Below are 13,792 nucleotides of genomic sequence, written 5' to 3'. Positions count from 1 at the left end.
CATGTGGCTACAAGGAGCCTAAGAAACACAGTTTCTATGTAGGCGCTATGTGCCTCGCTAAACATCAGAGGTAGGAGTGCATCCTTCCCACCCTGCAACAATCATCTCCTTTCTAAAGGGATAACCTAAAGCCCCATGCAGTTGCCGGATTCAGCTCAAAGTCTGCAATCTCTGGGTGATGCAAAAACCTCGTCAACGGATATTGATTTGGTTCCATCCCAGTCCGGTGAGCTACAAAATAAAAAGCGAGTAACCTTTGCTCTCCACCACCACCATCACACCCAACATACAATAGAATGCAAATAAGATAGTGCAAATAAGTCTTTCATTCTGAAAAGAACGGCAAATAAATATTCTTAGGAATGATAAAATACTGCTGGACAGGGACGGCAAAGAATCCCTATTCTACCAAGGAAGCAAGTCCCTCCCTTGGTTAAACTTATTTCTGTTCTCTGTGGGGTAGGGGCGCATCTCCTTTGTCAATTTATCTGCTGGAGCCTGGCATTGCTTCTGGAAGAGTCTACTTTTCCATTATCTTTCTGGACACATACATGTAAGTAGACATGGGACAATATGTGCTCTAAATAGCCAGCAAAGAGCTGGTACAAACTCGGGGTGTCACGGGTTGCTTTAGGAGTCAATGTCAAACCATCACAGGCTTTTCAAGGCAAATCTGTGGCATCTTTGACAACATAATCCTCTCAAAAATTCAACACGTCTGTTTGCCTTCAGTCAGTGCCATGTGAAAGTAACGACAACTACAAATTTATTCTGGTCGTTGGTATTAGGCTCACCATTTCTCCTCTTTTGTTTGCTGGCATCTATGGCAGATACATCTCTCACCCCCTTGATTTAAGGTTAGCTACTTTGAGGTCATCTGATTCCCAAATGCAGGGTTATACCATTACACCCTATTTACATCAGGGCATGCCATGGGACATGAAATGGTCCTTCCTGCCTGACTGATTTCAGACTCGACCATTGGAGTTCCTTTGGCCAATAAAATACGAACAAAAGAAGAGCACGCCACTTCTAAGCTGATTCTGCCGTACCTCTTTTCATTCTGCCACAGAATAGCGATGTCCCCCAAAAGCCTATTCTTTCAGCTTGAAGTAACAGACCATGTGGAACAGAGCCAGAGACTTGTCATGAGAAGTAAACCTTTGTTGTTGTAGGGAAGTGAGACTTTGTATTTGTAACTGGAGCTTTATCTAGCTTAACTGATGGTTCAAGTGGGAAGGTAAAGCCTTAATTTGATCCTTGCCTGGACTGGCTTCCACTGTCTGGCCAAGAAAAATCTAATGGCATGTTCCTAAGAATGAATCTTACCTCTTGCGGTTTGGGACACAGAAGTAATTTTTTCCAACTCTGTTACTGTTCTTTCCGTAAATTCAGAGCACAGGCCACGGGCAAAGAGAAACTCCTTTAACAAAACTATATTCCCAACTCTAACTGCAAACTAGCTAATCACTTCCTTATTTAACACCCTCTTGTAGTTCCTTACTAAAGCAGCAAGGAGTAGTCAACTCATGTTAGCAGTCTTTCTAACCACTTCCCTAAAGGTACAAGCTGGATAGACACAGTGCCTTCCAAGTGATTAGAGGTGACAGTTTCACCAAATGTTTTACTGCAGCACTGTCACCAGTTTTGTAAACTATAACATAGTGCCCACTGTTTGCTGACCAACCACTTGGCCAGTGCCACACATTTTAGCTTTTTATCATGGCAACACCTCACTTCAGGTACCAATTTCGGCATTATATAGGGTATGGGGTAAATTCTTATGATAAAATGATGTCAAATGCAGTGGCTCAAACAAGAAAGTTTATTCTCTTCCTTGAAACAATACGGAGGTAGGTCGGTGGCTGGGAAGGAGGGAGGTGGGGAGGAAGGTAAGTGGTAATTGGTTCTGCTCCACAGTGTCATCCAGGGACCTAGGCTGATGAAGGATGGCTCTGCTCTACTCATCACGGACTTCTATCTCTGGGTTCCAGGCAGTTGCTGCCATTATTGTTGTTGCTGCTTTCCAGTCAGTAGGAAGGGGCACTAGGGTGGGGAGATGAACAGGACAAGTATCTTATCTTCAAATAGATAAACCAGAAGTTGCACTTACCACTTTTGCTCACATCTAATTGGACCAAACCTAATCACACACTCATACCTACAGGAAGGGGAAGTTGGAAAATACAGTCTCTAAGTAGGTAGTCATGTATCCAGCTTGGCCAGAGTTGTGGTACTAAAAGAAGGAAACACTAGATACTGAACAAGAATTAGCAGTTTGTGCCATACCTCACACAACCTATTTTCAACAGCTATCAGGTTTTTTTTGAAAGCATATTTCAGCCTCTAACACCCTCTGTGCAAAACCTCCACTGGTTTCCTATTCAATTAGCATAAACACCAAAATCCTCACAATGGCCTACAATCCTCATGCAATCTGCTCCCCTCATTACCTCCCTCACCTCATCTCCTAATACTCTTCCATAAAACAAACTCTAAATGAATTTAAGATCTAAATACAAAAGATAAAACTATGAAGTTAAAGAAAGAAATAGTGGGATAATACATTTGTAACCCTGAGTGATGACAGATCTCAAAAGTATAAACAACATGAGGAAATTGTGATGGAATTGACTCCATCAAAATTAAGGACTTATTATGCAACAAAGGACAGTACAGACAAAGTTAACAGATAGGCAAAAGACTGGAACATTATGTTTGCAACATTAAGAAGAAAAAAAAACAAATACAAGGGATTTGATATCTAATATTTGCCAAGAACTCTGGAAAAATAACAACAAAGACAGGAAATGCAACTGAAAATATGGTAGGAGACAGAAGCAGACAATTCACAGAAGGTAAAATTAAAGTTGTCAGACAAAGTATAGAATGCCTCATTAAAGACAAACAATGAAAAAAGATTAGTATAAGTATGTCCCAACTACTCATTGTATATTATATGCGTATACTAAAAATTCATTTGTTCTTTATCCGAAATTCAAATTTAACAGTGTCCTGTATTTTTATTTGCTAAATCTGGCAACTGTGCAATCCATATGGCTAACAAGTGAATCATGAGCCCAGCCTCAATAGTAAGCAAAGAAATACAAATTAAAACTGCGAGATACCATTTTACATCCATTACATTATCAAAGACTAGAAAATAAGGCTTTTATTGAAGAGCATATAACCCTTGTTTTTTTCTATTTTACTACAAAAAAATCACCTGATTTTGTTTTTTTAAATCAGATCACTAGGCAATAAAAGGCCCACTATTCACTGCATATGCACAAAGAAAAAACACATTTGAAATCCATTGTGTCATATTATAGACAGCACAGAAATAATCACAGTAACCATATTCAGGCATCTAAGACAAGTTTTTCCTAGAAAATTTAACTACCTATTTAAGTACAAATTTATAAAATGTAAATGTTAAGGATAAAAACATTTGCATACCATCTAGTAAATAATAGCTTTTTAATAAACATCATAATATTAATTTTAATACTGGATTAAGACTACCCTCTTACGATTAACTATCATAGCAGGTCAGAAATTTGGACTGTAAACAGAAACAATTGGCCTTCACATTTTCAAAAAGCTTTCATATAAAAACGCTTTATCTAAATCACTAATATAGCTTTATCACTGGCTAATACCTAACTGGAAGGAAGAGGTAAGACACAAAAGGTGTAGGTTGAAGAGCTGTATATACACACAATAGCACCCATTCTTTTAAAAATATTATCATCTTATTTTAAATATAAATAGAGTATGTCGGGTATTTTAAATAACATCTCAATACAAAATAAAAAGTATATCAAAAACTCATTTTGCCTTCTCTGACTTCTAAGATAAAGAATACTCTCTGAGTTTATTTTAGCATCTATATAGGAAAATATTTTTAAAACTAAAATGTTACTGAGGGAGATCAATTTAGAAAAACACCTACTTTTTGTTACAGTTCTGGTAAATAGCCATAAATAGCTCTTTATTTCATTCTGAAGAATAAAAATATTCTGAAATAAATATTAAACCAAAATACTATGTAATGGTACTATGATAAAATAATTGTGGTAAAATGATTCACAGATACTAAAATGATTCCACCTACCTTATATAAAAGACATGCAATATAGTCATTAAACCTTCTAAAATGTTGATAAGAATTAATTAATCACAAGTTAACTTCCAAAAGTAATCGCTTCTAGATGTATCTCTAACAACAGCAAAAACAACAAACGTTTAGATATATAATTCAGATCCATCAAGACTAATTTTGGCAGGCATGTGATATGACACTCCCACAACAGAGAAAAATAGACTTAAAAGTAACACAGATTTCAGCATAATGTTTAATGCATTATAGTATTTCCATAAATAACATATTACCTTTTTAACTACATATAAAAATAATCCTTGAAGCAATCTGGGTCCCAAATACCATATAATCCTGAGTCTGAGTCTGGTAGAAGGAAAACAAATGATATTCACCGCACTCCCTCGTTTTTGATTTTGGTTTTTTCTGTTGTTTTGTTTTGTTTCAGGAAAAAAGCAAAATCAAATATATGTTAGTACAACTGCAAACATAAATGGTTGATATAAATGTGGAAAATAAAAAGTACCTATTCTCTAATTTCAAGAAAGAAAATGATTATTCTTTGGCTCTTGTCACAAGCTGGGAACAAGTAACCATAGAACGGGTTTTAAATATTCCACAATCAATCAATCCTTAAACTCTACTCAACCTTTCCGGTTAAGTACACAACTGAGGAAAGCAGCCAATAAGCCACGCCCCTCTTCAGTACCCTTGCTCCTCAAAGTCACCCAGTCCCTAAACTCCCAGATTAAAGTGGGCCGATCCTTCAATTGTTTCAGTTTTGAAAACAAGCCAATCCTAAAACTCCATGCTTCGTCAAAATCCTATCTAAGTACATCTCTGCCTATTTGGAGGGCTGTATTCTGCAAGCATAGGTCTCTCTCTTGCTTAACAAGTATGAAATTCAGCTTTGTTTCAGCCACACTTGAGGGGTGGTCTCTTCCCTCAATAATACGATAAATATTATGGTAACTTGGGTATTAGCATTTTTCTTAATGGAAGTGTGGACCAAAATATTTAAAATAGAGTACTAATATCAGGGGGTCCCCAAATGCAGTTGGAAGGGCATTAGAAAGTCAGACTTACCCATGTTCACCCCCAGACAAGGTTAGGACATTCGGACTTTTGTGCTTGTCTTAGAAATACATCCTGGAAACGTGCCCCCTCAACCCTTGTTTCTATGTCAATGCTTACTGCAGTTTCCTTACCTGGATTTGGCCAGTCCTCTTTGAACTAGCCATCATACCATGTTAAGTAGCCAACAGGAAAATGTCTTTTGTCCCAGCTTGTGGTTTTTGTCTTTATAAACCCTGACTATTTTGTTCTCTCCAGAGCTCATTTGGGGTTGCTACCTGAATCTGTTTCTCGGATTACAATGCTACACTCAAATAAATAACTTTTATTCTTTATCACAGTTTAAACTCTTTTGATTGAGAGATAAAAAAAAAATTTTTGTTACAATAATTCAGTTTTATAGAAAGTTGGGAATCTTCACCTTTTGAGTCTAATTATAATCCTTGCCCAATCACCTCTTCCTTCTCTCAATCCCAAACCCACAATTTCATATTATCAATGGTCCAAATTCAGCCAATGGATGTATTGTATGAAATATTAAAATTTCCAGCTACTTAAACTTACATCAAGAATTGAATATCATCAATAAATCTCCAAACAAAATAAGAACTGATCAAATATTTAAGTAGATATTCTTTTTGATCTAATGTAAATGAGTTTGGCTTGGTTGTGTAAGATCTGAAAACGTAAATTCTAAATCCTATCTTTGAAATTGATTTACTTAGGTAAACTGAATCTCTTCTTAAATTTTCCAATCCAGAAAATAAAATGACTACCACGAGCTCTTACCACCTTACAAAAATGATGTCCTCACTTAAGATGAACTCTAAATGTTTCAGAAAGGAAAATAAAAACCAATCATTATGTTATCACTTTGCTTGTAGTTAAAGTCAAGTAAGTCTGATGTTTATGTCAGCATGGTGAAAAAGAGAAATAGCTTCAAATTTGATATAAAAAATGGCTAAAGAGAATAATATGGATTCTAATTAGAAAATCAGAATGAATGGGAGTCCTACCCCAAATATAAATCCCTCTATCAGACTGCAAAGGGAATCGTGCTGGGTGGGGTATTTCACCCAAGTATACGCAAATACAGCCAAGAGCCATCCCTTTGGACTGTTTTACGACTTAGTGTTCTCAAAAAATAAATTCTAAACAGCAAGTAGTGCTACCTTATAGTTTATCAAAACTCAGTTAAATTGCCACTCAAGTCCTATCAGAGTAGGATTACAACGAATTACCAACTGATTCAAGTGACAACATGAAGCAGGCATTGAGTAAACCAGAATGTCTCCCCAAAATATAAAAGCCATAAAGCTAACAGGCCACTTTACAGGTGGCCGGTTAAAACACTCAGTTGGTTAGTGCTAATAACAGCAAGGTTGCCGGTCCGATCTCCACATGGGCCACTGTGAGCTGCGCCCTCCTTAAAAAAAAACAATTTTTTTTTAAATGCCACTTTGACATATTATTTTGAATTAAAGGTACTTAAGAAATAACAGGTACATGGATACCCTGACTCTTCTTTTTCTTCCTGAAAGCAAAGGACAAAACTCCCATATGAAAGGTACCTCCTTGTACCAGGAGGAAGGAAGACGTTCTTATCACAAGATGGGGAATTGGGGAGAAAAATCCATACAAACAAATCTTGTTAAACTCACCCTTATCTTCCCAGTTACTTCTTCATCATATATTACCTCTAGTCCAAATCCCTCTGCCTTGTCAATTCTTCACAAACTTATTGTTTCTTTATCTAAAATGTATAAAAGCTTTCTGTTCTGGTAACGTCTTCAGGTCTTCATTCTTTTGTGAAGCTTCCCATGTAAATGTGATGTTTAATAAAATGTGTATGTTTTTCTCCTATTAACACATTGCATATGGATCACGAGAATCTTTATGAGGGATTTAAACCCCGCCATACGCAACGTGTTAACCTGTGTTACACCAGTTTAATTCTTAGGCCCATCCCAAGACCCAAAGAGCTACCCCTCCCCTACAGTGTCAAGAAACCTACTGAGGGAGGGAGGGAGAAGAAGGAAGGAAGGAAGGAGGGAGGGAGGGAGGGAGGGAGGGAAGGAGGGAGGGAGGGAGGGAGGAAGGAAAAAAGGAAAGAAAAAAGGAAGGAAGGAAAGGTGGGTGGGTTATATATTGGATTTCTCAATATCAGCAGTATTAATGTTTTGAATTAGATCACTTGTGCTGTTGGGCTGCCCTGTGCATTGTAAGATATTTAGGAGCATCCCTGGCCTCCACCAACTAGACGCTAGGAGCAATGCCCCCCACACACAGTTGTGACAACCAAAATTGTAGCCAGTCATTGCCACATGTCCCCAGGGCGAGCTGGGGGAGGGGACAAAGTTATCCCTAGTTGAGATCCACTGAGCTAAATCCAAAGTACTATATTCCAATATTTATCTCCCATTTCTCTCTCTCTAGATTGATGGCTTAGAATGCAGCTTGAAACTAGCAGTTTTTTAATATGAAAACCAAATAAAAGAATGCTGCCTGTAGGATAGTAACATCTTAAGAAGTATAGGTATAGTAGGAAGTGACGGTTAAATTATCCCTTCTAGCAACATATTGTTTTTGCTTAATCCTGTCTAAGAATTTTCTCCTTGGGTGTTTCTTTGGAGTAACAGCTTGGTCAACATGTCACTAAAACTTTGTTTCCACCCATTAGTGTTTATGTAGAAGGAAAAAAAAAATCAACCCTCAAGATTTTAATTTCTCAGCAACTAAATATGGAATGAATCAAAATTAAGTGCTACTTATCCACTTAAATTATTTAATTAAATATATTCCAACAACATTACGTGAAAGTACACAAACTAGAATTCAGCTATTACTGCAAATGTATTAAGATATGCATGATATATATATATATATACATATATATGTATATAATGATATATATATATGTATATATATATATATATATACACATATGAGTTGAAAGTAATATGCAAAAATAAAATAAACCACAAGAAGTGGAATTTTAAAAACTCTATTTAGTGCCCACTGCATGCCATCATTGGGCTAGACACAAAGTTTTCTACAAGAAACAATTTCCATTTATTTACATTTGTACTCTTAACATAAGGTAGTAGTTTTTAAATTTGCTTAGGTAAATATAAAGTTTAAAAGGAATTGGATTTTATAGTTATCTAGGATGCTATAGTTCATCTGCGTCAGTGTGAGGGTGGCTTCTGCTGTCTTCAAATAAGAGGACTTACCATCACTCCTGCTCTGCTGAGAGATATCTGACACAAATAACCATCAACCTGTTCTCGTTGAACCTAAATTTAGAAAGTGACATAGCCTGAGCAATCAACCGGCCATTTAAGGTGGAATGCTACTTTATACCATATACAATGTTCTTTAAAAAGTTAATTGCAGTTGTGGTATAAATACTAAGCCTACCAACTCCATTAAATTTAGGGAAATCAGAATAGCAGATTTAAAATTTTGTGAACTGCCAAATGAGATGGCATATCATCTCTACAATTATATTTGTGGAAGATTCCCATTTAGAGTTACGGTGTTATTTTATTATTCAGCTCAACTCTTCCACTGAAAGCTAAGGGGCTAAACAAAATATAATTTTATATATTGTGAGAAAAAAAATTGAAATTAATCATAAAATCTACAATGGTATAATTTCATCTAATCTTTGAATGGTTCAAATTTGAAATACTCATGTTAGGAAGTAATAAAATTGTGATAAATGCGATGAGGATGCAGTATGCCCTGAAAGAGATCTACAGAAACAAGACACTTATTTGTGTGTGTATTGTTTCAGTTTCTATGTTCTACAATGTTCCACATAGAAGTGATGTAATCTATAATTCCACCTATGACACGTAGTACCAAGATCCCTTTCTATGACAAAAAAAAAAAAAATACGTATCTCAATGTTAGAGAAGATCAGCAGAGAAACTCAAACTTATTTCGTTATGTGGAACTTTGGCGTGATACACTTGAACTGGTGGAAACCTGCTGAAGTACTTCACACAGCCCTTCCATCACCCTCTATTATGCAAGCAACAGCATTTCAAGCCAACTCCCTTATTTCACTAGTGAGCCCTGTCAACACTGAGGTAATAGAACTGGAAAAACTCATCACTCCACAATCATATTCAAGTATCAGAATATTTTCATTTGGTAAAAATTATATCATTGCCAAATAAAACGAATGCAAATACAGTAAAATATGCAAGATTTTGAGGAATTCTTTTGTTGAAAAGGACTCTTGGGGAGCCTCAAATTCATCCTGCAATTGCTTAGGCATTCGTTTGCTCCTTTGACCCCTTCATGCCCTATCCCTTAAGTACATGGGGCGGAGCGGGCTACAGAAGGCCAGAATGAACTCATCAGCATGCATTTATGCAGTTAGTCTACTCCAGTTTTATTCCCACAGGTTTTCCCTCATACTCTGCTCCTCCAGGAAGAGTGCTATGTTTTATTCATCTCTGAACTCCCAAAGCCTAACCAAATGTCCTGCATATAAAGTCATCCCTAAAATCTACTACTTGGGAGGCATTGGATTAGGGACTAGAGATAGAGAAGTACAAGAGATACAGACCTCACCCTCATGGAGATACTGAATCTTGGCCGCATGAACAGAATCCAGATAGCACAGCTCCATTGCCTATGTTCTTTTTCCCCACTGCCAACCAAGGCTTAGATGAGGAACAAAAGCAGGCTTTCTCTTCAGAAATATAAATGTGTGTCTCGAGCTCTAAATTCCCCTGAGTTCTACACTCATATATCCAACTGCCAACTCAACGTGTTGACTTGGAGGTAGTTACAGGGACTAACTGCATGGACTCTGAAGCCAGACTGTTTGGATTTGAATCCCAGTTCCATCACTCACAAGCTGGGTGACATTAGGCAAGTCACTTTTAACCTCTGTATGCCTGTTTTTTCATTTGTAAACTGAAGACTATAATGGTTCCCAGCACATACAACTGCTATAAGGATTCAATGAATTGATATGTAAAAATGCTTAAAACTCTGCCCAGTAAAGTTTATGCTTACATAGCACTTACTATTATTACTAGCAGCACTAGTACTAGTGTTACTAAGCCTACCAAGCATTTAAAACTTGTCCAAAATGGAATTTATGATTTTCTTCTCAAATCCCTTCTCCCCTCTCAGTAAACAGCACCACTACTCTCCCAGTTGTTCCAGCCTAAAACCTAAGAATTTAATTGTAGGTTTTCGGAGAACCCACATTCGTAAGTTCACACCCGCAGATCTACCTTCAAAAGTATATCATGAATTCAACTACTTACTACCATCTCTACAAGTACCTCCCCTAACCCGATACCACCAGGCACAGCAATACTCTCCTATCTTCTCCGCTTCAAAACTCCCCACTCGGGGACCCTACAGTTAATTCTCCAGCCAATAAAACGAAATCAGGTATTCCCTTAGCATAAAACTTCCGATGGTTTTCCACAATACTCAGAATAACATCTTTATTTCACCACAGCCTGCAAGGGCCCCCATAGTCTACCTGGCCCTCCAACATCACCTACCACCACTTTCCCCCTTCCCTGCTGTGTTCTCAACACTCTCACCTTGCTATGCTTTGGCCACTTCAGAGCATTGTTCCATCCTTGTTCCTACTGTGACTCAATCCAGTATTGTTGTTTAGCGTATAGACTCTGAAGTCGAATTGCCCAAATTCAAATACTGCCTCTATCACACTGTAGCTGTGCATCCTTGAGCAAATTCTTGATCTTTCTGTCACTTTCCTCATTTATAAAAATGAAAATGAGTACTTTCTCATAAGGTTGCTGCAAAAATTTAATTGTGTTTAGAAGAATGCCTCACATGTAATCTGTACATAAGTGTTTACTGCTATTATTATTCCTCCCTGAAATGTTCTTACCTCAGGCTCTTCCACCACTTCAACTGATTCAACTGTCACCTCCTTTGAAAGGCCTTCCCTGATAGACTCTATCTAAAACAGCCTGCCCCGTTCTCCCAGTCTGTTGCTCTCTTATCCTCCTTTACTTCACTGTACTTATTACTATTTGAAATAATATGTACTTATTCTTTGTTGCTTATTTCCCCACTGGAACATGAGCTCCATTAGGTTGGAGATTTTGTCTTGTTTGCTGCTCTAGTTCTAGTTCTAACTCAGAACATGGCTTTGAATGCACACATCTCTATTTCTCTTATACAGGTTAGGGAACCAATGCTAATTTCTTAATAACAATAGAATACTTAGACAGCCTTTCATTTTCACACTGACTCATATGATCACATTTGATCCTTGAAAAGCAACTGCAGATATGCCATCATCTCCCATTGTAGAGAGAAAAAGAAAGTTCTAAGTTTGAGTGATTTGTCTTTGAACACAAAGCTAGTAACTGATAGAACAAAAAATTAGAACCCCTGCTCTCTAAGGCTCTTCAAACTCAGATGGAAGGCTATTACACCCTTGAACTGAATTTACAGAAATGTGATCTTAAAGTCTCCAGAATTAATATACCCTGAGGTGTGTACAATATTCTTCTGTTCAAAGTTCCTGAGAAATACTCGTTCCTGAATTTGAGAAGTATCATAGTAGAATACTAACTCATCAATAATGTATTAACCCTTGCAGGCCAAAAGTATTCAGTCAGGCATGATGATCACGTCGGCACAGCAAAATCTCCAAAACTCAGTGTATCTGTATTGAGTATAATGTACCAGTTCTAGCACGCTAACAGTTTTCTCTGCAAAACCCAGACAAGGAGGATCTCTAACTGCCTAGATCATTGTGATAATGGTACCAGTTTTTCCTTCATCTCTGTTCCACCAAGTTCGGTGACAATAGTTCAGAATGCTCATCAGGCTCGTGTTGTCCATGATCTGTTTAGGGCGGTGGGGGGAGTTGAGGCAAGAGTGTGAAAAAGGTCCCTACCTACAAGACCTCTGTCAAATGGCCATTGTCTTTACATGTTGGTGTTATCTCAGGTGCTCTAACAATTCCCAGTCCGTGGGAATGACAATTAAAGAGGCCAGAAGCTACTTTACCGCCATTTTACACACAAAGGAAACTGAGGCAGTCAGTGATTATCTTTAAACTTGTCCTCAATGATTTCGCTCACTTGCGGGATCCCAAAGGACGCCTGGATATGGAGTCTCTGAAGGAATCTTCTATCCCAGATTTAACATGTCAAATTCCTGGAATTAGGGCAATCGAAGTCCCTTTATCAAGAAAGAAAAATAAGAGACTCTTCCATTTGGACCTTCCCCCTTCTCTGGCCTCGCGCTAGGCTCCTAGAGCCCTCTCGGCCCTAGGAAGACCTAAGGTGCAGGCCCTGCAGGGCGCGGCCTCGCCTCCGGGCACTCCTGGCCCTCCCGCCCCGAGGGCGCGCTCCCGCTCTGGGCGGGTACCTGTCCCTTCACCAGGTTCGGCGGCTCTCCCGATCGCCCCAGGATCTAATGCCCCACAGCCACTACCAACACCAGAAAGGCGAGCAGCAGAGCGAGACCCGCAGGCCAGGGGATCTGTAGGAATCCTCCGAAACTTACAGTTTTCCTACAGCGTGCGCGTCACGGCGAGGTGACGTCACGGGACCCGGCGTTCTGGGAGGTCAGGCCGCCGGGCGCGGGACCGCTCGGCCCCCACGGCTCCGCCCCCAGCGCGCAGGCGGGAGACACGCCCCTTTCTTCAAGGCCCCGCCCCCGCAGTGAGACCCTGGGCGCAGTCGCGGGCAGCCTGCGTGGCCGCCTCCTGGCGGGATCGCTGGTCCGGACGCTCAGGGCGGGGGCTGCTCAAGAGAGCTTCGATCAAAGCGTGTGACTGGGGACAGGGAGGATCAACAGAAGGGGGCGAAAAACCCCGGGAACACAGTAAACAAGCTATTGGACAGGGGATTGGTGTAGGACGCCAGAGTTGAGGCAGATTTTCCGCAGACACTGCTGTCTTTCCCTCACGTGTTCGTTAAAAATTCTCCACGTGTGGAAACAACCGTTTGCTAACCATCAGGGGCTTGCGGGTCCTGGGACGGAAGGGGTCACCTCTCCCACGGGACCTCACCCCCCCCCACCTGGGCTCCGCCCCTGTCCCGCGCTCCACCCCAACCGGACCTGCCCCGACTCGGACCCGCCCACTCCAGGCTTGGTCACGCCCCTTCGATCTGCCCTTCCGGCGCCTGCTAGCTGAGTAGGCAAGTGCCCGCCTACCACGCGGTATCCCGTTGCTGCTTTTCTCCTTTTCTTTTGAGATTTTAGCCTCTGCCCCTCCTACTGGATTTTCTGTTTGGGCTCTATGAAGCTACTTACAGACTACAATTTACCTGTATTACATTTAACAAACGGTGATCTGTGTAAACAAATATGTACACTTCTTCATTACTGTCAACTTTCCACCACCTCCCACTCACGTGAGGATATCTTCTGTGCCCAAGCCCAGGTTACTGCTCTGTGATGCTCTTACAAATGATGAGTTCTGGTTAAAAAATGGCTCAGTAGAAGGAAAGTCTTGAAAAACTGACAATATTAACATTATTTCGAGCTTGTAGGATTCTTAGTGTACTCTGGTGAGCAAAAAAATAATAAAAGTTATGGTAAAAAGTGGCCTAGACAAATCTGTGTTGGGGAAAAATAATTAAATGG

At 39.5% G+C, this 13,792-nt stretch overlaps 1 protein-coding gene across 7 annotated transcripts in view; it reads right to left on the bottom strand.

The window, feature by feature from the left end:
* Positions 1–12,857, bottom strand: part of ZNF438 (zinc finger protein 438) — a 173,392-nt gene extending 160,535 nt beyond the window's left edge. For 6 of the 7 annotated variants that reach the window (XM_074324720.1, XM_019731507.2, XM_019731512.2 and 3 more), the window contains exon 1: positions 12,707–12,857. The gene's annotated coding sequence lies outside the window, so the exon portion shown is untranslated. Of the gene's footprint in view, positions 1–12,568; positions 12,672–12,706 lie in introns of those variants that run through there. The other variant, XM_074324722.1, reaches the window with a different exon arrangement.
* Positions 12,858–13,792: the final 935 nt, after the last annotated feature.

This window comes from Rhinolophus sinicus, linkage group LG02 (genome assembly GCF_036562045.2).
Source record: "Rhinolophus sinicus isolate RSC01 linkage group LG02, ASM3656204v1, whole genome shotgun sequence".
NCBI lineage: Eukaryota > Metazoa > Chordata > Mammalia > Chiroptera > Rhinolophidae > Rhinolophus > Rhinolophus sinicus.
Note: the sequence above shows the minus strand (reverse complement) of the source record. Positions and strands in the feature narration are given on the sequence as shown.